This window comes from Chionomys nivalis, chromosome 22 (assembly GCF_950005125.1).
Source record: "Chionomys nivalis chromosome 22, mChiNiv1.1, whole genome shotgun sequence".
NCBI classification, from domain to species: Eukaryota; Metazoa; Chordata; class Mammalia; order Rodentia; family Cricetidae; genus Chionomys; species Chionomys nivalis.
Window position 1 is genome coordinate 39287356 of NC_080107.1, and position 26152 is coordinate 39313507.

Here is a 26152-nt window from a genome sequence, read left to right on the forward strand (position 1 = left end):
GTCAATGTGCACAGAAAGAAAGCATGCACAGTCAGTAGCCCGGGATACCACATATATTGTGTCTGGCCTGATAAACAGTCAGGCAGTAGCCTTGTTTCTCCCTCTGAAGAGAGCAACACACAGCTATGTGACCGCACACACACAAAGCCTAGACCTACAACCAGACAGACGGCAACCCTACCACACTCACCTGCTATAGGCAGCCAGCAGAAGCAATCACACGTGCCCAAACCTAACTCAACAACCAGTCAGAAAACAGTCCTGTCCTCGATAAGCCAACACAGAGACCCTGGCTGGCAGAACTTTCAGGCACCCAGGTCCAGTCCAATGGCCAACCAGGAATCAAACAGAATACTTGGTGCTGATAAAGTTAATGAATGAAATAAGAATACACAGCTGATGACGGCTACACAAGCTAGATTAAGTAGAAGGTGAATTTTCTTATCTTGAGGACAGGCGTTTTTAGCTAATTCAATCATATGAAAAAAGTCACCAAGCTTATGGGGCCTACAGGACATGATTAAATAAACAAAAACTTTCATATGAAAGTTCCAGGGAGTAAGGTGGAGAATGGCACAAAAAGCACATTTAACAAAATAATACCTGAAAATTTTTCCAACTTGGGAGAGACATGGACATCTGGATTCATGAAGCCATAGGCCTAAGGAGACTCAATCCAAAAAGACTCTCCAAGACACATTAGAACTTAATATTAGGTCAAAGGTTAAAGGCCAAGACAGAATTCTAAAATTAGAGGGGAAAAGTCACATATAAAGGACTCCCATTAGAGTAGATTTCTCAGGACAAACTTGCAGGCAGAGAGATAACAAGATAACATTCAGAGTGCTGAACGGGAAATGGGAGCCACGAATACCATGCCCGGAAAAGTTTACCCTCAGAAGTGGAGAACTAAGGTCTGTCTCAAATAAGCAAACCCAGATGGAATTCATCACCTCCAGACCAGCCCTATGAAATAGGATTAATGAAATCCTTTATCTAGAAGTGAAAATATCCATCATGAAAGACACAAAATTGTAGAACTTACTGGTAGAGAAGATATACAAAAGAGAAAGGGAAGAAAGCCCTGTTGCTATAGAAATCACCAAACTATAAGGATTCGTGAAAAAAAAGGAAGAATAAAATATATACATTAACAGCCAAAGTGTAATTAATATGACAGGAGTCACTTGTTACCTATGAATAATAATCTTTAAGTAAATCCCTCAATAGACTGGCTAAATTAATTTAAGTAGAAGGCCCAACTGTATGCCCACTACAAAAAACTCACTTCATAAGAAAAGACACACTACCTTCAAGTAACTTCACAAAGAGGAGAAAGACAAAGAAGGCAGCAATTGTACAATGATTAAAGGACAAATCAGCAACAGAATACAACAACTGTGAGCACATATGAACCCAACACTGAGCCAAACAAGCACATGAAGCAAATATCAGATCTACAAGAGAGACAGGTTCCACCATAATAATAACTGAAAAAACCCAACTTTTATCAATGGGTAAACCCCCTATGTAGAAAATCAACAAAGAAACATCAATTAAATGAAGTCTAGACCAAATGATGAGAACATTTCCTACCACAGCATCAGAATACACATTCCTCTCATTATATAAATACCCTCTAGGAGAACCATACTTTAAGCCATCAAAATCATATCATGTATCTTTTCCAACCACAGTAGAGGAAAATTAGAATCAACAATTATGGAAATCATACAAACACATGGAAATTAAACAGCCTCCTGAATAATTAAAGGATCATAAAGAAATTACGGAGAAAAACAAAGTATTGTAGCACAAATGAAAAGAAAGAAACAACGCATCAAAGTCTACGGGCTACAGAAAAGTAGGCCTAGGAGTGAAGTTAGCGCAGGACAAGCTGTTGGTCCAAAGAGTGTCCTACAGTAACCAGACATTCCATTTTGCATGGATGTATTAAGTATGTAGCAAACAAGAGTTAGTAAAACAAGTAGCAAGTGGCAGACAGGTAAGGTCATCAAATCGGATGCTGCTAACACCCAGCAGAAATGACCTGGGGAGCCTACTACCACAGTTGGAGTTTTCTTTCACCTTAGCGTTCTGGGCAGAGGTCTCTCCACAGATGAGTTTCCAGCTTCTCATTCCCACCTTAACTGGATTTTTTTATACCATGGGATGAGCAACACTAACCTCTGGTGGAAATGGGTTATCTCCTAGCTGTTCTCAAAGGTACAATGTTTTTAATGCCTTAGGCTGCTTGCTGTTCTCCTTTTCCCTTGTCATCAAGTCAGGTGACCAGTCTGCCTATGACAAAGGGTCTTGGGAGTCACCTGAGAACATGGGGGGGGGGGAGGATGGAGAGATAGCTCAGTCGCTAAAAGCACTTGTTCTTATAAAAGACCCAGGCTTGATTCCCAGCATCTATATAATAACCCACAATTGTATGCAACTCCAGTTGGAGGGGATCCAGCACTCTCTTCTGGCCTCTTTGGGAACTAAGCTACACATGGTATACATATACTCATGAAAAAAAAACACTCATATAAATAAATAATTAAATCTTTTCAAAAGAGAAAGGAATGAAGGGCTGGAGAGCACTGGCTACCCTTGCAGAGGGTCTGGATTTGATTCCCAGCACCCACACGCCACACTACCCTCCCTAACTGTAGTTCCAAGAGATCTATCTAATGCCATATTCTGGCCTCCATAGGCACTATGTACATTTGGTACACAGACATACAAGCAAGCAAAATATCCATATATATAAAAATTTTAAAATACTGGTATTAAAACACTGAAGGATGTCAAAGAACACTAAAATAACAAATTACAAAGTAGCAATTGAAAAGTCTTACCACAATACCACTTATAATGTGGGACAATTGTCTTATACCCTGTAAAGATTTCTCACTTGTATTAGTTTAATAAAATGTTGATTGACCTGTAGCCAGGCAGGAAGTATAGGTGGGACAATGAGAACAGGAGAATTCTGGGAAGTCTGCAGTCGTCACCCAGGCACAGAGAAAGCAAGATGAGAATGCCTCGCTGATAAAAGGTACCAAGCCACATGGCTGACACAGACAAGAATTATGGGTTAATGTAAGATATAAAAGTTAATAAGAAGCCTGAGCTACTAGGCCAGCCAGTTTATAATTAATGTAGACCTCTGTGTGTGTGGTTTTTTTTTGGGGGGGGGGGGGGACTGAATGGCTGTGGAACCAGGCGGGACAGAAAATTCTGTCAAGACACAGAAAATTTTGTCAACACACATAGAATACTATCAAGAAAACAAAAAAAGATATTTTTAGCTTGGCCTGAAGGTACAGGCCTAGCACCTCAGCTACTTGGGGAACTAACCAGATGGTCTAGGCCATCCTTAGCTACAGAGTGAGTTCAAAGCCAGCGTGCATAACTTAGTGAGACATCACAAAATTAAAAGTAAAATGAAGGCTGGAATGTAGCTTTGTGGTAGGGTGTTGCCTAGCTTATGCAAGACCTAGGTTCAATCATCAACACCACCAGAAAGAAAGAAAGAAAGAAAGAAAGAAAGAAAGAAAGAAAGAAAGAGAGAGAGAGAGAGAGAGAGAGAGAGAGAGAGAGAGAGAGAGAAAAGAAAGAAAGAAAGAAAGAAAGAAAGAAAGAAAGAAAGAAAGAAAGAAAGAAAGAAAGAAAGAAAGAAGAAAGGAAAGGAAGGGAAAAATACTTCCAGTGCACATAGCAGCAGAAAACAATTGGCATCCAGGAAAAGTAAGTTCCTAAAAATTCACATGAAAATTGCAAAATGCTTATCAGAAAAATCAAATGTCACAAGAAGGAAAGGGAAAAAAAAAGCCATTCGGAGCCATTGGCAGCCAGGGAAATTCACACCCCAAGCTGAGCAGGCTATGTTAAGCCTGGTGTTGTTTCTCCCAACAGCTCTACTGAAGGCAGAAAAACTTGCAGAATCATGACAGAGAGTGGCTGGCTGATCCCGGCAAATGCTAAAGTGAGCAGCCTGTGACTCAGGAAGCACTGCTAGCTATACAGACAATATATGCAGGCATGGTCCTGTAGCTCTTTGTGAAAGTCAAGATCAGAAATAGCCTACTGCTTTCCTCACAAAGAAAGGGGAGAAAATAATCAGGGGCTACGCCTAGAATGGCACATTATACTACAGTTAAAAATGGATGAGTGTGCAAAATTAAATAGGCCCACATACGTTAGTATATAAAATGTTTAAAACAGGACTGGGACTGTGGCTCAGCTGGTAGAGAGCTTGCATGGTATGCATGAAGCCCTGGGTTTGATCAGCACCCAAGTACCAAATAAGCACTGTAGTACTCACAGCCAACCGCCTTTCCCAGGCTCTGAGACCCCAGCCCCTGTCCCAGCCCACAGTGTCAGCCACCAAGTGTAATGCTAAAACCCATAAACGTGCTAAAGGTGTCTTTACCCTCATCTGCTGTTAGGAGACAGTTTCCTTAGTGGATTTAGCAGTCTAAACCCCAGAAGATGTAGAGTAAACGTGGTTCTAGTCTTGGCTGTCAACTTTACCACATTTGGGATTAAAATCAAAGCAACTAGGCACACCTGTTAGGGATTTTTCCTTAACTGCACCATTTGAGGTGGGAAGACCCACTTCTAATCCAGATCTTTAGAGCTGGGAAGAGCCACCTTTAACCTGGGCTCCACCTTCTGCTGGCATGGAAGAAGAAACTTTTTCTCTTTGCCTGCTTGCTCCCATGCTTGCTCTCGTTGGCAAGTCTGTGCCTTTACTGGCATTAGAGTCTACTTCTTCGGGATTCTGGCATATGAGACGTTCAGCCACGTGACCTGAACAACTAGTGGATTCTTGAGCCTTCTGTTAGTAGATAGCCATTGTTGGGCTAGTTGGACCACAGCCTGCAGACCAGTCTAATACATCCCCTTTCCATACACATCATTATATTCATTCTATTGATTCTGGGCCTCTAAAGCAGTGGTTCTCAACCTGTGGGTCGCAACCCTTACCGGAGTCACATTCCCGCTATCTACATTATGATTCATGTCAGCAGCAAAATTACAGTTATGAAGTAGCAGTGAGATAATTTCATGGCTGGGCGCCAACACGACATGAGGAGGAACTGAATTAAAGGGTCACAGCATCAGGAAGTTAGGGAACCCTGAATAATACAAAAATATTTATGAAAAATCAAACCTGTGGTAATATTTTTTAATTATGACTAAGAGAATTTATCGGAACACAAGCAACTGCACAGTGAGTCTAATTTAAAAGGTATGAGGGCCAGTGGGATGGCTCAGCCGGCGAAGGCACTGCCAAGTCTGCAGCCTGAAATCTGAGCTGGAAGAAAAGACCCGACTCTCACAGGTTATCCTCTGCATTTAAGTGTCCACACTGTGGTGTGTACACACACACACACACACACACGGAGGGAGGGAGGGAGGGAGGGAGGGAGGGAGGGAGGGAGGGAGGGAGGGAGGGAGGGAGGGAGGGAGGGAGATAGCGAAGACAAATAAAGGACTCTGGACTAATCCTCCTGCCAGGTGCTGGCGCCGCATCACCACCATGGTCCTTCTGATAAGCATTCTACAGTCATTATTTTTGTTTTTATTTGGTATCTTATAACTGCTATCCTTCTTGTGGACAGAAGGGTTCTTCTACTGTCTCCCAAGAATGACAGGACCATTGACACCTTAAGATCAGAGTAGCTGGAATTGTCCACAGCACATTCCTTCATGGAAGGGGAGAGGCTCACGAACCACACGAGACACCGCTTCCCTCTCTAAGCATGTGTGAGCATGTGACAAAGACCTGATGGCAAAGGAAACTCCTTTGTGGGGGGAGGGGGCAGTTGCCCTTACGCCGCCCATGCTCCTGTAAACCCAGTCAAACTCACTGCTTCACGGAGCTGGGCTTGGGCAGACCCATATCTTTGGTCTATTGCTGGGCCCCCCTCCCTGCAACGAAGAGAAACAGACTATCCGTCAAAGTCACAGATAAATCCCCCACCAAAACAAAACAACAACAAACAGCAGCTTCAAGATAATCTAAACATTCATATTAATAGTGATAGAGACGAAAGCTCAATACCAGGAGTGGTGGCACATACCTTTAATCTCAGCTTTGGAAGGCAGAGCAAGCAAGCTCTGTTGAGTTCACCAGTCTATTCTAACACTCATTCTACAGTCAGCCAGTATTTCCTGAGTGCTTCCTATGTTCTAAGTCCTCAGTGTTACAAACCCCTAAACAGCCCGGTGGATGCTCAGAGCCAGCGCCTTCACCTCCCTTCTCACTCACGGGTCTCCCTCTCACAAGAGTTAACGTAAATCCTGGGAGAAAACACAAGTTCCACAGATTCTAAACCTAATGGCAAAGGACTCATTGTAAATTTATAAAAGTGGGCACGATTCAGAGTGTAAAGCCAAAAAATTAAACAGAAATGGTGCACAGACTCACAAAGAAAGAATTAACAAGAGTTTCAAAACCAGGATGCCGAGAGGCAGCAAACTAGACATGAAAATAAAGATATAATGGAAGTGGTGGGCACAGAAAGTGGCACAGCCCATCTGGAAACAAACCGGCCCATGGGCGCTGCACCATTCACACGCTTGTTTGCAATCCTGGGAACCTGCCCCACCAAAACCGTGCAGAGTTACAAAGTACCGCCAAAGCTGGTTGTCACAGGCTCACAATCAATGGCCCCAACTCAGAACTCTCAGGGCTCAGCAGAGAGCACTTAGTACAAGAACAGAACATAGCATAGAGTGGTCATTGCAGACAACAGCAATACATGGACGTATACATGTGACACAATGTCAAAGACTGACACACTTACAAAATAGATGGGCCTCCCACCATCCTGAAAGAAAGTCATGGCACACAAAGCTCACAGATATAACAAGAACAGACAGACATGCGCTTGTCAGCAGGGGCACCGAGCAGGGTGGGCACCACAAGGCCCACTGGGGGCTTCTTTAAGGATGCGAATGTGCTAAAGTCAGACCAAGGGGTGCAACTCCATGAGCATACAACATCACTCACACAAAGCACAGTGATCAGGCACTGCAAAAGATGGAGGTGGTGGTGTGTCTGCCACAATAAGCCTCAATTTTAAAAAAAGGTTAAGTGCAAACTTTTCCCTCATTTATAAAATGTACGGGGACTCAAAGCCTCAGAACACACAGCCACACATCTTGCATCTGTGGGCGGTCAGTCCATACCGTGACACCTCTGTACACACAGCTACCGCAAGACGCGGAAGTTTGCCAAGGATATGGAAAGACAGACACATGGCCCAGATAACCCAGACAGGAGGACATAACCTAGGCAAGGGATACCCTCATGGACTGATGTGTGGACACATGAAGGGACATGTGGACACATGTGTAGACATAGGGACTCATACAGATAAAACAGCATTTCCCTGGGGAGCGGTAGCACCTGCAGTAGGAGGCCCTCCCAGGAACAGAGGCCCAGAGGAGGGATCAGGACCTTATAGCTATCATCCGGTGCCAACCCTGAAACTAACCCCTTATTACTCAAACTTGGAAGTCCCAGCTGGGTGTTCGTGGCCACACACCCACAAGTCATAAGCTGGCAAAGGTGACTAACTCAATATCTGTCAGCAGCAGCATCCGGGCCCTCACAGCTGCTCCCATGATCTTCAGGCCTCATCCTTTGAGCCCAGCCACACCAGCTGGAATACCAGAGGTAACTGAAAACTGACGTCTTGGGGCCCCATCCACCTGGGCTGGCTCCTCGGGGCACCTGTACCAAGCATGGAGGTGACCACAAAGCTCACGGCACCCGGCAGTCCCATGCCCATGTACACATGCTTTTGGAGCAATCTGGGGACAGCCATCAAAACCACGAGGACAGCACTGAATCTGCACATAGTCTCTGCAAGGCTCACTGAGCTCCAGTACTGCCTCTTGGAACATAGGCAATTGTCTTCCATTTTGCCAGCATGAGGCTGAGCGTCCTCTGAACAGAGCCGACAGCTCTACCTTGAAGCTCCCATTACATAAAGTTCCAGCGAGGGCAATATAGGACAGCCCACAGGACAAAACAGAAGGACCATACCATCCCAACATTGCTACTGGCAGCCCTTTGACACTTAGAAACATCTATGTTTGGGCAATAAATTAATCAAAAAAACAAAAACAAAAACCTAGGGGGAAAGGAAACCCATCTCTCGTGGGCTGCCACTCCAGTGATGGAAATTTAAAACGAGACTCTCCCGCTAAGGGCTGAGATAGGAGGGGCATCTCTCCATCCACTAGACCAGGCAGTTAGAGGTATCTCTCCACTCTAGCCTAACTCACACTCTGGGCTCGGCAAGTCATGCCTGGAGGAACTTAGAGGCTCCTGCAACCTAAAGCTAGTGGTCTAAATGACAGACATTTGAGTCGCACGCTTGGCCTGTCCTCTTGCCCAACCTATTTGCATACCTAGTCCTTTATCACTCTAACAGAGGTCACAGAGAAGTGTCATGTCATGAAGTGCTATGCAAATGTGCCCAGCTCCATTGGCACCTAGTGGCAGGATCAGACACCAGTGTCCTTTTGTGACCTGCTACCACAGTAAGACAAGAGAGTAGTAAGGAGGCATCTGAGTTCCTCAGCTCAGGGTGCTATGCTTGGAAAAGGTCTGCACTGCACACCCTGGCTCTGGCCTACCCAGGGCAGCCCAGAGAGACAGCTGCTGCACAGCAGACGGCAGCAGAGGCATCATCTCCCAGGAACTGCTTTGTCACTGACTTTCCAGGTGCTGGTGTCACCCAAGAAGCTGCTGCTGGTTTCCATGGAGACAGACTTTCTGAGTCTTATCCAAAGATGCCTTGGCTTTATCCCAGCCTCCACGCCCCATCCCCACTCCAAGAGGACAAGAAGAGCAAACCCAGGGCTCCCTGCCTCTCCTGTGGTACAAGCCCCTGCTCCCCCTTAACCCAAGAGATCTCAGGTAGGATGGAGAAGGGCTTGGTCTGTCATGTAGAGACCCTGAGAACACTCAACAGCAGGCAACTGTGGGCTGCCCACTGCATGCCAGGGTCTTGCACGACACCCTTAGTTAGCACCACAACCGTCAGCAGCAGACACGGGGCACTCACTGCACAGAAAAGGGCAACTGGGAATGGAATCAGCCTTCAGGAAAAATCTCTGAATCGTGACAAAATCCCAAAGCCTCATTTGCCACATAGCGCCATGTGCAGAGGGATGTCCTAGTCCCTTCAGGAAAGGCCCTAGCCTTGTGCCATCATCCTCTCCGTCACTACAAACAGACAGAGTTAGACAACATAGTACCCCGTGACTTCCAGGCCTCAAACTTCCTCTTCAGGCAGGAAGGGCAACCTCACAGGCTTCCATGGCCCTCACCATCACCCTCAGACCTCTGTCACTCACGTCCACCAGGAGAAAGAGACCTAGGAGGACACTGAAACCTTGCGCTGGCTAGTGTGCTCTATATATGTGCAGAAGAGACCTACAGCTGATCAGGTGCAGTAGAGTTCGGGCCAGCAAAGCTGAGTGAGTGAGCAGGACACTCACAGTGCCCATGAGACCAGGAAATGCTTCAGGTGCTACCTGACTTTTTCTTAACCGTTTGTTGTTGTTGTTATTGTTATTTTGTTGCTGTTGTCGTTTTGAAACAAATTCTCACATAGCCCAAACTGACTTTGAATTCTAAGTGTAGCTGAGGGCAACCTTGAACTTCTGATCCTCCTGCCTCGGCCACCACCCCACACACAACCTGGGTGCTGGGATTCCAAGTCTACACCCCACACCCAGTGTGTACAATGCTAGGGATTGAAGTCGCGGCTCCAGGCAGGATAGGCAAGCGCTGGCCCCAGAGCTGCACTCCAGCCCTTCCTGGGGTTTTACATCTCTAGGAACGAAGAAGCTGGAATCTTCGTTCTGGTGCTGAACCTTCTGTATTTATGACCTGCGGCCGAAGACCTCCAGCTAGCAGGATGAACATTACCTCCTTCCTCAACAAGGAACCCTCAGTGCACAACCTCTACAGCTTTAGTGTTAGGTTCAAAAGGGCCCAGATAGAACAGGAGGTCTAAGTAAGATCCGGAGACCCAGAATACAATATGGAAATGTCCAAGTTCTAATGTAAAAATCACTCCAAAAACACCACAAAGGGCCTGAGAGAAGGCTCACTTGCTGCCGAGCTGGGCAAACCGGGTTCAATACCTGGGAAACTCACGGGGTGGAAAGAGGGAATTGACTCTTGCAGGTTGTCCTCTGACCTCCCAAAAGTGTGCAGCGGCATATGTGTGCATCCCATACACACACACTCACCCTCATCAGATGAAAAGCTAAGTGGATGAGCTCAACGTCAGATTGACAGGGACAGGGGACAGAACCAAGGAACTCTATGACAGAATATGATGGACGTTGTCCACCGTGAGCAGAGAGAACACAGACATAAGGAAAAACACAAGAACAACAAGGGAGGCTTGCACCTCTGGACTATGATGTTAATACCATCACAGTTCCAGACCAGGAGAGAAAGGCTGAGCCTGGGAGAGCCAAAGTTATGTTCTAAAATTTAATTACTGTGCCTGAGAGATCCATAAAACAAAAACGCCTGTAACTTGTAAGCCCCCTTGCCCACAGATAGAGAGCCCCTGAAATGCTGGAGGCTGTTGTTTGTGGGAGAAAACAAGCCACATGTTCTCACCCCTAAACAAGGTTGTTTGAGCCAACTGCACTGCATGTGCTTGATCATACCTGGGTGGGCGGTACATAGGCAGGAAACAGGTCAGGATGCATGCTTGCTCCTGATTGAACCTGAGGAAGCATGGCCCTATGGTGTTGCCCTTTTTTTTTTTTTTTTTTTTTTTTGGATTTTTTCGAGACAGAGTTTCTCTGTAGCTTTTGGTGGTGTTGCCCTTTTAAGCCTCTGCAAAACGTGATTTGTTGCCATTTTCTGGAAATCCTGGAATAGTCCTGGCCAGAGCCCATCATCCTGGCCAGTATTTAATGTTTGCTTCAAATTTAGCTCAAAAATTGTGGAGATGGTCTTTCTCCTGTGATTCTCAGGTTTAACAGGCTGAAACAGTGCTCAAAAACATGATGTCTGAAAAATATGAAAGCCACATAAACCATCAGGCTCAAGATGCTGAATAAACTCTGCACGGGACCAATTCATAGGTATTCCAAATAAAACACAACACAGTAACCCTCCAGAAAAATCTTAAGAAGTCTTAAAAGTAGACAGAAAAGCTCATCTTGATGATAATAGAAAGCAATTCATGAATTGATTTCACATCGCAAACCACACAGGACAGAAGGAAGCGGCACGTTTCCCGGGGTGAAAGAAAAGAACTGTCAACTGCAAAAACGTCCTTCAGGAAGGCAAGGGAAATCAGGACACCGTGTGAGTGGGGGAAACACAGTTTGCTTCTCCCTCTGTGAGATATATTTGGTGGCTGAACCAAAAGTCAACTTCCTTGGACTTACTAACTTACTTCTAAATATAAACACAAGAAATGCTTAGGGCAATTGTAAGCAGAGTGTGGTAATGGCGGGATCTCTCCTCCTGTAAATTAGCAAAATACCCTCAGAAGGCAGGGGCAAGTCTTGCACCCGCAAGCCACCACTTACACGGCTGCACTCACAGCTGCCTGTGACTCCTGGGGATCCAATGACCCCTTCTGGCCTCCTTGGGCACCTGCACACATGGCATATGCACATATAGACATACACATGCACATAAATAAAAATAAATTTAAAAGTAGTTAATTAAAATAATTATACATAATGACATAGGCAGGTTGAACATAAAAGGTTTAAAAAGAAACATCACGTAAATACTACCCAAAAAAGGCAGCAGTAACTACTATCGGGGGAGACAAAAAGCAGACTTCAGAACCAAACATTGCCAGTACCTACCAAGACTACGTGGTGATTCTACACACAAAGGTCTCAAACCCTGGGACAAAAGGCTGAGGTGCCTATTTAGCATATCAAAGCGAACCTGGCTGTTGGGTTCCCCCAGCATTCCACAGTCCCTACCCATCACAACACCCCCCCAGCCCACCCCCCCACAACTCTCCAGCTTGCCCTTCCCCCAGAGGCTCTTCCCTATATAATCCAGCCATTTTGGTTACCTGCCTCTTTTTTACCTTTTGCTCTCTCTCTGGACCTGGTTCCCCTTTCTCCCCTCTCTCTTCCCCTTCATCCTCTCCTCACATGGCTCAGGGTCGTCCACTCTGGACTCTCCCAGATGTCTCTGCCTCTAGCTATGTCTCCCTTTTATCTACAATAGACTTTCTCCTCTGCCATACCTAGGAACGGTCATGCCCTTCCTTTTTACTTGTTCATTCACTTGCCATCTGTGCTACTGTGACAAAACTCCCCAGACCAATATTTACAAACTTACAAATGACAGAGGTTTATATTTCTAATGGGTTTGAGGACTAGAAAGTACAAAATGGAGTGGCCGCTGACTGGATGTCTGCTAAGAGCCAGTTTCTGCATCCCCACAGAGCCAAAATGATGGAAAGGCCACCCATAAGGGTGGAGTCCTCACGCTGCCACTGCCTTTGAAAGGTCCCACCTCTTAATATGGTTGCATAGGAGATTAAAATTCAACATGAATTTTAAGTGGGCACAGACATCTAAAGCTTCCAGTAGCTCTCAGTGCTGTTCCTTTGGAGACAAGGCCACGCGTGCGCAGAAAATACAGTCTCCAAGCGGACTACAAAGCGGACTACAAACCCCAGTGGTACAATGGAAAACTACGCACGCGCAAGGACACTTTTTCCCAAAATGCCCAGAGCCCTTTAAAAATGGGCGTTCCAACCCGCCCGCTCTCTCTCGCCCGCCTCTCACTCTCTCCCCTCCCTTTTTCCTTTCGTCTCTTTACTCCCGTTCCTTGTATGTTACCCTCCCCCATTAAAGTTTACCCACGTGGGACCCCGCGTGTCTTGTCTCTCCTTCCCCAACCCCGCGCGTCTCGTGTCTCCCCCTCCCGAACAACACCCCCCCCGCATAATAAAAAATAATAACATTGGTGCCGTCTGCTCGGGGACCTTCTCGCCCCGGGGCCCTCACCTGAGGCCTCGGCTCTGGGTTTTGGCGCCTCCTGGAGCTCGGGGCCTCCCCCGGGACAAGGTCAGAACCGGACGACCTGCGACCACTCCACGTGTTCCAGCCATCTCGACACGGCCCTCCCTCTCCAACCGTCAGCGGCTAATTCGTGAGTTTACCTGGGCTGGCTAACCATCCCCTCTCACCTGGAGGAGGCCGGCCGAGCTCCCGGCTTCCTCTGTCGTGTCCTGGGTGTGGTTGCTAACCCCCCCTCTTCCCCCGACCTTCCGCCCTAGGCTAGACCTGTTTTTATCCGCGCCCAAAAGCCCGGGGCTTTTGGTTCTCTGTCCTCTGTTTCATTCCTTTTCTTTCTTCTTCTTCATCGTGACCGCCGCTACGGTGCGGCCCGCTGCTACGGTGCGGCCCGACCTTGGCTGAATTCGACTCAGCCAAGGTCCTACCACCCCCCCTGTGAAATCGGACGCCTTTTCACAGGGCCTGGGTGTTCTTCGGCTGCAACGGGCAGCCTTCGGGCGTAACTGTCCCCTCCTAGCCTAGACCCCCGTCTCCCGTCGAAAACTAGGACTGGGTCAGCTAGCCCATAGCACGGTCCCCTGGGTACTCTGACGCCTGTGTCCAGAGCAACTGTGTTCGGGGCATCTTCGGGTGCCTTCTGCGGATATTTTCACGGTTCTAGCCATGGGCGCTAAGTCTTCAAAACCAATTCCCCCTTCCTCTCCTCTGGGACAGCTGTTGGAAGCCCTACAGCCCCACGCCTTAATTCCTTCTGTTAAATTATCTACACTCATCCGCCTTTGCTCTAAGAGGTGGCCGTCCTACGGCCTACAGGGGAACTTTAAATGGCCATCTTGCGGGTCTTTTGACCCCGATATTCTACGGGAACTAGCTAACTTTTGCCACCGTTCTGCTAAATGGAAAGAAATGATGTATATTATGGCATTCTTTTACATGGCTTTAAAAACAAATCCTTCTACTGTCTCTCAGTGCTCACCTGCTCACATGTTCTTAGCAATGCCGCCCCACCCGGAACCTCCTGCTCCTGCTATGGACCCCGCGGACGAACCTCCACCTCCCCGGCCTCGCGGGGCTACTCCTTCCCGTTCTGCCAGATCTAACGATGGTTCTTCCATTCCCCTTTCCTCCAAAGTTTCTTTTAGGCACAGAAAATCCTCCTCCAGGTCACCTAACCATTCTCCGTCTAGTTCCCCAACAGGCTCCCGTTCTGGATCTACAGGGATTTCGCCCAGTTCCTCCGAGGAGGCTTCCACCCGCCCCCGCCCATCACGGGAGCGGCTGGAGGACTCTCCCCACCCCCACCGCAGGTCGCAGGGGGGGGTGGAGGCTTCCACCCGCCCCCGCCGATCCCGGGAGCGGCTGGAAAATTCTCCCCACCCCCACCACAGGTCGCATGGGGGGGTGGAGGCTTCCACCCGCCCCCACCGCAGGACATACAGACAGTCGGGAACGTCTTCGGATTCTTCCCCATCCCCCTCCCGCCCCGTCCCTAGGCCGCGATCTTCCAAAGCACCTCTGGGCTCCACTCCCGCCCGCCGCCTCGCTCACTCCCTGAGGATATCAGGTGCCTAAAGGCTACCACTGCCTCCTGTGAGATCTGCCAAAAGTCAGATCCCAGGACCAAACATCGTAGCTTTCCTTTCCCTACTCACCAAGCCAGGGGCTCCCTTCCGGGAACTGACTGGCAGCTGGATTTTACTCATATGCCCACAGTTAAAAAAATTAAATATCTCCTGGTGTTGGTGGATACAATGTCTGGGTGGGTTGAAGCTTTCCCCACCTCTAACAAGAGAGCCCAGACAGTTTCTGATATCCTCCTCCGAGAAATTGTTCCGCGGTTCGGGCTCCCAACTTCTCTTCAGTCAGATAACGGCCCAGAGTTTACTTCCCAGATTTCTCAAAATCTGTCTAGGGCACTTGGAATCCCCTGGAATTTTCATATACCATACCACCCCCAGTCTTCAGGTAAGGTAGAACGGACTAACCGCTCTTTAAAGGATGCCCTCGTTAAGATGTCACAAGAACTTCACCTCGACTGGGTAAGGCTTCGGGCTCTCCCAAAGGGCCCTCTTTTCATTTCACCCTTTGAACTCATGTATGGGCGGCCAGTTTTAACCCCTGGCCTCCCATCGGGAACCTCTCCCCTTCCTGATCACCTGCTCACTCCCCTCCTTTTCCACCTACGTTCACTGCTGTGGGACTTCACGGATCACTCACTACCTCAACCATGTGCTAACACATGTCCACCACCGGTTAAAATAGGAGATAAGGTTTTATTCTCACCTCCAGGTCAACGTCCCTCACCCCTTTCCCCTAAATGGCAGGGTCCTCTCAGGGTAATTCTTCTAACTCCCACAGCTGCCAAGCTCGAGGGAATTCCTCACTGGATTCACCTGTCACATCTGAAACCGTTCATCCCTACAGCTCAGAACAATCCTCCTTACACGGTAACTCAGACGGGACCATGTTCCCTCAAGTTCCAAAGGACAACAGGTCCAACCCCCTCTACTCCAGCCTAAGGAAAACAATGGTCTCATTTTTCATTTTTTCCTCCTGTGCTAATACACCCTCCCTTTTCTAAATTCCTAAATAACCATCCAGTTGTCTCTGCAGGAATCATCATCAAACACAGAGCCAAGAGGTTCAGGTGATAAGCAAATGCTTAACCAAGTTCCTGACATAACAGGTTTGTCACTGACTGCAGCAGTGACCCCTAAAATGTTAAGGAATATATGATTAAAATCTATTTCTTTTAAGACATTTTCTTTAAGCTCCAAGACACCAGCCTGACCCACCTGGACAAAGCAGACACAAACAGAACGGAATAAGTATCATTCAATTAACGGAATAAGTATCATTTACCTTTTTTATTCTTATTCTTAACCCCTGGCCTCCTGAAGCCCACCCCCTCCACCCCAAATCTCCCCTCTAACTTTTTTTCTTTCTACTAATGCAACTTTTGTTTTCCAGCATCCTAACGGTGACCCAGCTACTCAAGAGCCAGACAGATACAATCTCCAGACAGATGCGATTTCTTCAATCAGCCACTTGATGCCAGCGGACAAAACATCGATATGACATCAGGACAACCGGACGCTCCCCGGACCCCTCGACGCCCAAAGTCAGCAGGAAGCAGTCATGAGAGACCGGGCTACGCCCCTATTCCCTACCCGTTAAGACCCTCAACCCCCCCCCCTCAATTTTTTTTAATAAAACCAAAAGGGTGGAATGCTGTTCCTTTGGAGACAAGGCCACGCGTGCGCAGAAAATACAGTCTCCAAGCGGACTACAAAGCGGACTACAAACCCCAGTGGTACAATGGAAAACTACGCACGCGCAAGGACACTTTTTCCCAAAATGCCCAGAGCCCTTTAAAAATGGGCGTTCCAACCCGCCCGCTCTCTCTCGCCCGCCTCTCACTCTCTCCCCTCCCTTTTTCCTTTCGTCTCTTTACTCCCGTTCCTTGTATGTTACCCTCCCCCATTAAAGTTTACCCACGTGGGACCCCGCGTGTCTTGTCTCTCCTTCCCCAACCCCGCGCGTCTCGTGTCTCCCCCTCCCGAACAACACCCCCGCATTAAAAAATAATAACACTCAGCCTTCCTAATGCTGTGACCCTTTAATACAGTTCCTCATGTTGTGGTGACCCCCAACCAAAAAAATTATTTTTATTGCTAATTTTGCTATTGCTATGAATTGTAATGTAAATATTTTCAGAGCTAGAGGCTTGCTAAAGGAGTTGAGACCCACGGGTTGAGAACCACTGATTCTAAACCAAAGCAGTATGTCCACCAATCCACAGAGCTGCAAAACAGAAAAAAGAAAAAAAACTAGTAAGCTGGAAGGGAAATATACAAACTCGAAATGAGACGTGAAGGCTTCAATGCCACTTTCAAGAAGACAAAAAATAATAATAACAATAATTTCTAGAATAAAGCGACTAACAGGAGGAGATGCTGAGGAACGTTCCATATGACATAATACACAATCTTCTCAAGTATCCACAGGAGCAGATAACAACATAAATCAAATTTGTCCCCAAAAGAAGTCTTAACAAAATTTTAAAACTGAAATCATACTGAGTATGATCTTTGACCACGATGGAGTCAAAGGGAAGTGACAAGAGTGTAAAATCTCTAAGGCCTTGGACATCGAGCACACCTCTGAACAACGCCTAAGTCACAGCAGGAATCCAAAGCAACATTCAATAACACAGCCCTGAGTTAAACTGACAATACAGTATATCAAAATAAATGGTGGACAGCTAAAGCAACACTAACTGGCAAACGCAGAACAGGTTTTCAAACATTATGGTAAAAAAATCAGAGTTTAGTCATCTTTGAGACTAACCTCTATAACCGCACTGTCAAACAAAAACAAAAGGGTAGATGCCAGTTACCCATCTACGGAATGAGAAAGGCCGAAAATTACAAGCCCTGCAGAGTAAGAGTTCCTACAGAAGCCGCCACTCTTGAGACCTCAGACTAGATGAACTTCTCCCAAAAGAACACAAGCTATTACAACCCACCCAGTATGAAACGGATCATTTGACTATCCCCATGACAATGCAAGAAATGGAATCTTAAATTTTTAAAACTCCCCAAAAAATTAATCTCCAGTATTAGAGATGGATTCACTCCAGAAATCCTGAACATTTCAAGAAATGTCATTTTGATGTAGTGACTTCTAGAAAAGAGAACATTTCCAAATTTAATTTATAAAAGCTTGTATCTACTCGCAGGCAGAACCCACAGTACAAAAACTTTTTTAATTTAATTTTTAAAAGATAGAGCATCAACAAAATGGCTCAGCGGCTCAGTCACTTGCTGCCAAGCCTGATGAAAGGTTCAATCGTCAGGACCCACATGGTAGGAGGGAAGAAACTGCTGCAAACAATCTGCTGCCCTTTGCACACTGTGGCATACACACACACATGCACACACACATGCAGCACACATGCACACACACACTCTTTAAATAAAAACACAAAATAAAGACAGCTGTAGTGATGTGCCACCTGTTGAGTCCTAGCCCATGAACTGAGTCTCTAAATACTTTGCTGATTTTTTTTGTCTGTTTTGTTTTTATGATAATGGGCACTGAAGTCAGGCTTTCATATATGATAGGCAAACGCTCTTTCGCTGAGCTACACCCTCAGCTCAGTTCTAGCTGGAGTGTTTGATACTAGATGTCTATTGCCACTGTCATTAGAAAACACAAACTGCAATAATTTCAACACAGCATAGGCAGTCCACTGCCTGTGAGGACAGAAAAATAGAAATAACGACAACCCCAAATGAGCCAGCATAGACAGAGAGCTCTGCACCCCGCCAGGGGATGTAAACACAGCAATAGTGGACCTGCTCTGGGCTACCACAATTTCTTTTAAAAACACTAAACATGGAGTTATAATATAGCCTGGTTAATATACTCCTTAGCTACACACACACACACACACACACACACACACACACGACAACTCTATTTGAAAATGTATGGAAACTTTTCACAAGGAGATGGTTAGACAAGCTAGAGCCCTTGATTTGTCCTTGGCTTTCCTGCGCATCCAACAGTGTTTTTATAAAATGTGTCCATCCCGCGAGGGGTGCACCCACACACTGAGACAATGGGGATGTTCTATGGGGAACTCACCAAGCCAGCTGGCCTGGGTCTGAAAAAGCATGGGATAAAACCAAACTCGCTGAACATAGCGAACAATGAGGACTACTGAGAACTCAAGAACAATGGCAATGGGTTTCTGTTCCTACTGCACGTACTGGCTTTGTGGGAGCCTAGGCAGTTTGGATGCTCACCTTACTAGAGCTGGATGGAGGTGGGTGGTCCTTGGACTTCCGACAGGGCAGGGAACCCTGATTGCTCTTAGGGCTGACAAGGGAGGGGGACTTGATTGGGGGAGGGAGAGGGAAATGGGAGGCGGTGGTGGGGAGGAGGCAGAAATCTTTAATAAATAAATAATAAAATAAAACAAAAAAATAAATAAACCAATATAAAAAAAATAAAATAAAATGTGTCCATCAAGTACTGTGTCACTTCTCCAACGACATTTTCTTGCTTTTGGCTTTTGCCACAACTTAGCAACTATTGCGGTATTCCAAACATTCTTACTGATTTGCTAGAGTGACCTGTGTTGCATGATTTTTCATGGGGAGATATAAGAACATCTGTTCACCCTGGATAGGACACCAACAAACCAAAGAAGTCTGGCCTGATAAGCAGTGAGTTTGCTGGGGTTACCTACAGGAATGTGGACAACTCAGAGGTGGCTATGCCACCAGGAAGTGCCCTTGGCAACTATGGACAGCTATAAGAGATAGATAGATAGATAGATAGATAGATAGATAGATAGATAGATAGATAGACAGACAGACAGACAGACAGACAGACAGACAGACAGACAGACAAGAGATAGAGAGATAGATGAATGAATAGCAGGTGGGGGTGGATTGGGAAATGAATCCTGTAAGCCTCCCTCCAATTCTCACAAGGAAAGGGACTAACAGATCTACCCAAAGAGGGTCTCAAGTAAATCATCACGGATGCTCTGTATCATAATGTCCAACATAAAGGACACAGCCCCACTCTTGTGAGCTGATTGATATCTGAAACTTTTACTATACTTGAGAGCAACATTTATCATAAGACACATAATTACACACATAAGACAAGGAAAAAAAAAAGAAATGTTATGATATGATCGCTTCCCAAATCAGCAAATTCCCCATCTTCCCTCTTGCCTTGGGCTTCTCTAATCTGAGACACAACAATATTCAGGTTAGCAATAGTCCTACAACGGCCTCAGAGTGTCCAAGGGAAAAGAAGACCCATGTATCTCTTACCTTAAAGAGAAACTATGGATGAGGAGGCAGAGAGAGGAAGGCTATCAGAAGCTGAGAGGGACTAAGTGGCCTCTTACTCCAAACAGCCAAGTTGTAAATCAAAATGAATATTCTGGAAGTCCAATGACACCATATAAGGGAAAGCTACTGGCCTACTGCTGACAGGGATAAAGAGCTAGCGGTCTGTAGAAATCAGCTGGCCGCCACTGCTCCTTAAGCCAACACCTAACTCAGCAGAGTCCAACTCTCTTCACGTCCGCAAGGCCAAGGCTGGAACACACAAGTCAGGGACTGCAGCAGGTGCTGCAGTTCCCGCGATAGCAAGAAATCCAGACGGCCCAGCTGAAGGAGCTGAGGGAGCTGAGGGAGCTGGCTTCTTTAAAACAGATTTGCAGTACTGGAGCAGTACTTCCTGGGGGAAGAAGCCACTGACAGCTGTCACAGGTAGAAGGGACCTATGACTTCACCGGGTACTGATGCAGACAGAAAGGCAAGTGGAAGCCACTGCTCATCTGCCGTGCGGAAATCCTCGGGCCTCACAAGTTATCCTAAGTCTATTCTGCTCGAATGATCCCACACCTAAGTATGTGTTGCTGACACTGGGCCCACTACGGAGGCTCACTGCTCACTGCTCAGAGACAAGGATTCTGTTAACCAGCACTGCCCACTGACAATGCACCTGGTCACTAAAGAGGTAGGATGTGGGTCTTAAAGGAGATGGGTGTTGTTTGAGAGCCAGCTAACACAACAGCCATTCCATAGCTCACAAATGGAGACATAATTCCAACTTAGTCTCCTGATAAATCTGGGAAATAAACATTACAGAGTCTGAGGACTCACTGTGCTAAGTGGCAGGAACACTGGTAACTCAGGGTGGGTCAAATCAAAACACCAACGTACACAGACTAGAAGAGGATATTAACACTGATGGAGGGCTTGGGGGTCTAAAGACTCTGGCAGAGGAGCTGACGGCGGCTGTGGACAACAGCAAGAGACCTGAAGAACCATCTGAGCCACTGTCAGCTCAGGAGCAAACATCGAGCTGCTTCTTAAAGACAGATGGACGAAATCGCTTCCTGAAGTGGAATCTGCTCCTAGTTCCCAGCACCACATGAATCGGTTGGCAGAGCAGTGGCATCTTAAGAGGACTAACCACAATTCTGAAAGAAGTTCCGCTGTGGATAGCGTGCTATCAAACAGTACTGGAGACGGAGGAGATGTACATGAAGAGTTTGCCGAAAGGTCAACTTTACTGTCGTCTTAGCAAATGGAGGAGATGTACCTGAAGAGTTTGCCGAAAGGTCAACTTTACTGTTGTCTTAGCAAACTGCCAGGCGCCACTTTCTTCTGCAGCTGACACCAACAAAAAGACCCCTCAACGGAAAAGGCTCAAGATAGTTAACACTGTCGGCAATAAAGCACTTTTTAAAGTAAGGAATGCACATGTTAGACATAATGTTGTTGCAGTTAATACAGCAGATAAAATGTATAGCTTTATATGCATTAGGGCAATAAAAAGTCCTGACTTGCTTTATTGCAAAATGTACTTCATGGTAGTTGATGAGAACCACACGACAATGTCTTTGAGGCATGCCTGAAATTAGCAATGAAAGGAGCAAACTGCCATTGCCACAACCTGCAAAGGACTGTGCCCAGTGGGGGGTGGGGGGATCCTGAAGACATATACCACTCCACTCACATAATATTCTGGAAACAACAACAAGCCCAGAAATATAGAAAGGATTAGTGAAATACAGAAATAAATGGAAATACATATTTCTATATATATAGAAATAGAGAAAGGATTTCCAGGACTCAGGGTCAGGGTGGGTGATGATCTAGAAGTCTGCAGGGCTACAGAAGGCCCCCAGGAGAGCTCCCTCTGGGAATATGAGGCTTAGTGTCCTAGCTGTGGCATTGTATTGCACTTGTCAGGTGGTCACTTGGGAAACCCGAGAAAGGATGCGATACTCCCTCCATACTACGGCTGGCTCAAAATCAAAACCTGACCTTTTTTTTTTTAAGGTGGTGTTAATTTCCGGAGCTCAGTGCCCAGTCCATTGATCTGCCTGGTCCACTGGCCCACATCCCTTACACTCCTGGCCCTGGTCCACTGGCCCACATCCCTTACACTCCTGGCCCTGGTCCACTGGCCCACATCCCTTACACTCCTGGCCCTGGTCCTACCAGTGTGCACCAGTGTGAGTCCAATAAGTCCGTGGAAACCTGCATGTCCACCGCTCCCAATTAAAACCTCTGGCCCCTCCTGTCTGCCCACCTGTGGGCAGCAGTCAGCCACCTCCCCTGTACTGATTAGGTCTGCAAGCAGACAAGGCAGCCCTGGCCTCCTCTCCAACAGGGAACAACTGTGCTTCCTGAGCTAGGGTCTGAGACAGATGTTGAGAAGAGGTGGAACCAGGGACTCCACGTTAGACAACACACTGCCCTCAGACCACACACCCCGTCACCTTCCTCACTCCCAACCTCATCCTTTTCTGGGTGCTGTGTTGTCAGGGTCCGTGGCCAATGGGAGGAAAATGCAGGATGCACGTGAGGAGAGGCCTGAAGTTGGGGGTGACGCAGCACTCCACAATGCTTAGCTAGAGTCTCAGGTCACCAGAAGAGCAGGCCAGCCCAGGGTGGCAAGGGGTCACAAAACAATTGGGCCTACAGCTGGATCCCATCCATAATCACAGCCTCTGGTACTCACAGGAACCTGGGCTTCCAGCTCCCAGAACAGGCAAAGCTGCCCAGTCTGTGTGGGACTGTGTTATGCCTGCCTTCTCACACACTCTCTCTCTCTCTCTCTCTCTCTCTCTCTCTCTCTCTCTCTCTCTCTCACACACACACACACACACACACACACACACACACACGACGGCCCTGGCGGGGTGAGAGTAGATGACTAAGGCCAGCACTGGGGAAGAGAGGGTGGTGATATAGTACAAGTCCATTCCAAATGGGCCCCAGCACTGCCTTGTAGGCCAACCAGGGCACAGGGTTCTTCCTAGGGTGAGCCGCAGATGGACTCTGTGACGGTGTGATGTGAATTCTAGTATGAACCCTGCCACTCCAGACCTGGAACAACAAAAGGGGATGGCAGCAGCAAGGGAAGAAAGCAGGCAGAGATTAAGTGTCACGAGCTAATGACAGGTGTAGCTATGTGGCCTGCTGGAACTCTGCCCGGCTAAACGGTGGGGTGTAAAACAGGCCAACTAGAGGACGCTACAACAGTGTGGAAAGCAGCACAGTGAAGAGCCACTCTTTCTACTCCAGTAGGCATAGAAGCTCAGGAACTAGGAAGCTCCCAAGGCCCCTGATCAGGGAATCGAGGGTGAGCAGGAGGCCTGCTTGCCACCCTGCTCTTGGTCCAGGGACTAGCTCCAAGCCTAGTAACAGAGAGACACCATTAGCAATCATTCTCACCTCGGCATGGATCACAGCTCTGGGCTGCGGGTGTGAGGAGGGGGGAAGAGACGCCAATGAGTGCGCTCGCTCCTCTTTGCTCACAGTGCCACCCTTGCTGGGTGTGAACTTAAACTCCTGTGACATCTGTGGGGGTACAGCCACAGGATGCAGTACCAGCTGCCCTGGGTTATAATATCGCTGGTCTGGACAAGGCCCAACACACCAGGGCACCCACACCTGAACACCCATGCCTGAGCCTATCGAGGAACCACCAATTAGGACAGAGCCATGTTAGTGAGCCAGACAGGCAGAGACCACCAGGTAGAACTGGTGTGTCTACTCAAGATGGAAACTTGGGCTTCCGAGGGTGACATTCAGCCGGTGGTTCGAGGAGACGGACCTTCCACCCTAGACCATGGCCAAGTTCATCCGTAACTTCGCCCCGGGTATCCGCTGCTGTGACTTACTCGAAGCCTTGATTGGCCACATTTTGGCAATACGCCAAGGTTGAGCTGGTTTCCCCCAACCCCTGCTGAACTCCCTGCAGCTATTCAGAGTGCGAAAAAAATAATTCAAAGTGCTAAAACTGGCAGCTTCAAACATCTTACAGTTAAGGAAGCTGTGCTGAATGGTTTGGTGGCCACTGAGGCGTGGATGTGGTTTTATGTCGGAGAGATCATAGGCAAACGTGGCATCGTCGGCTATGATGTGTGAAGACTGACCTTCACATCTGATTTTATTTCAGTTCTTTCAATATTCTTGGACCACATGTAATGAGACTGCTATCTGAATAAAATACCAACTGTCAAAAAAAAAAAAAAATGGAAACTTGGGAGGGAGTTCACAAGGCCCCTCCCTCCTAAATGGTGACAACTAACTTAGAGCCCATCTAGAAACCTTGACTAGGCCTACAGCCACCAGCTACTGGGCCAGGTTGGAAATGGGTTCATGGACCCACGTGAAGTACATGCTGTACCAGACCCTTACTCCTTTGTCTGACACCTTGTGCCAGGCCCTCGCTGGATGCTACAGGACCAGCTCCCTGGCCCAGCACTGTTGTCCACAGCTCGCAGTGGTGTTTCCAGCACCTTGGGTCCACTCTGTGTCTGGAGCTCTGTAGATCTTGCAAGGCTAGGCTGTGGTCCCTCACCAGTCTGGGCACCAACTGTGCTAGTTTTGCACATGCATGTCCCTTTCTCTCCAATGGGACGTTCTGGGAAAAGGTTTCACTTCTTGAGCTCTAAGCTGTAGTGGTCAGACCAGGTCAGGGCATGGGCAGGTGTCTTGACTGACCACCCAGGGTGCTGACCACCAAGAAACTTCTGGGTTTTATTCCGAATAATCTGAAAGGCCGTGGAGGCTGGATTTAGAGGTGTCTTAGCCCAAAACCCACCCAAGTCTAAAGGCAGTTTGTGGAAGTACAAGGGACAGGTGGGCATGTGTCCCTAGGGCCTAAGATTCCTGCTTTCTGCCCTTTCTTATGGCTGGGGCATTGGAAGGTGGTGGCCAGCAATTGCAAGAAGCAACTAGAAGCATATCCCACTCCTAGACCCTGCAGTCAGGCAGAGGTCTGGGCTATTGGGGATTATGGACGCTTTCTGCCGTGAGTCAGTGGTTAATGGACTTCAGGAATGTCTCCCCACACTCACCTGTGGTCTAGCCCAAAGGAAGGTGGTCCTCTGTGCAACCACTGAGGGTCACAGGGTCAAGGTCTGCACCCCAACCAGCCCCCACTCATCAAGAAGACCCCACTCTGTTTTCATATAAGGAAGACTGTACAATAGTTTCCCCAGGGCTGCTCCTAACCCAGAAACACACAAGGACTCTTAGACCCTAGAAATACCTGGCAGGATGAGAGCTTGAAGCTACTTCAGCAAGGGGACTGGGGATCCCCACCTGCCTAGGACCAGGGAGCAGCCTGAACCCCTGAACACAAGTCAATGGGGATTGTCCCCAAGGGCCTGGTTCTGTTCCATGATTTAGAAGTACAGAGTCCTGAAGCAAAGGAAAAAGTTGGGGGAAGTAGGAGACAGAGAAGAGAGTGAGCTGGGTCCTCTATAAATACCCACTTGCAGGGGTGTGTGCCAAGGAGGGAGGCTGGGCGCCACTCATCAGAGCAGGGCATCCCTGGGGCTTTATGTAACCGGCAGAGGACTCTAGAGCTGTCACAGGGACATGAGACCATGGGAGGCCACTATCAATAAGGCCATCTGAGATATGAATACCAGTGCTGAACCCAGCGTCACCACCCCCTCACCCAGTGCCCACATTCACAGAGCTGCTCGGGGCAGAGACTTCGCTGTACGTGGCGGGGGCGTTGGGGAGACCCCCATTGTCCTGGCAAGTTCCCAGATGCCACAGGGCCAGGAAAGGTTGCAAAACCCAAGGATACTACCTGGAAAACCTTAACCCTGATCTCAGAAGATAGGGATCAAAGGTTTCCTCCATGCGGCTGCAGAGGCTACCTCTCAAAACAGAACTCCTGAACTCCTAACTCCAGCCACACTTAAGGGCAGCAAATAATCAGAGCCCTGGATGTAGGAAAGGAAAGGGAATCCAATGAATCTCAACCTGAGCAGCACAGAGGCCATTCCCCAGCAGAGTCACAGTTAAACACCAGGGAGCTATAGAAGAGCCCACTGTGTGGAGCTGCCTTTAGCTATATGTCGAGTCACTAGTCGGCAGGCACGGTATCCCTAAGCACTGTCCCCTTTGCCTTGGCAGATATCCATGTGCTCATCTATTTCTTCTGTCCCTAACATCCTTGTGCCTCCCCAGCCCCCAGGGAGCACCTCCCAAATCAGGCTACATCCTTGTGCCCTAAAAGCCATTAG

General features: G+C 47.6%; 1 protein-coding gene and 1 pseudogene across 10 annotated transcripts in view; one reads left to right on the top strand and one right to left on the bottom strand.

Annotated features, from left to right (window-relative positions):
• Cacna1b (calcium voltage-gated channel subunit alpha1 B) overlaps positions 1-26152 on the bottom strand; it is a 166727-nt gene that overhangs the window by 130163 nt on the left and 10412 nt on the right. The gene's annotated exons all lie outside the window — the stretch shown is intronic.
• Positions 23734-24038, top strand: LOC130864502 (ATP synthase subunit g, mitochondrial-like; annotated as a pseudogene).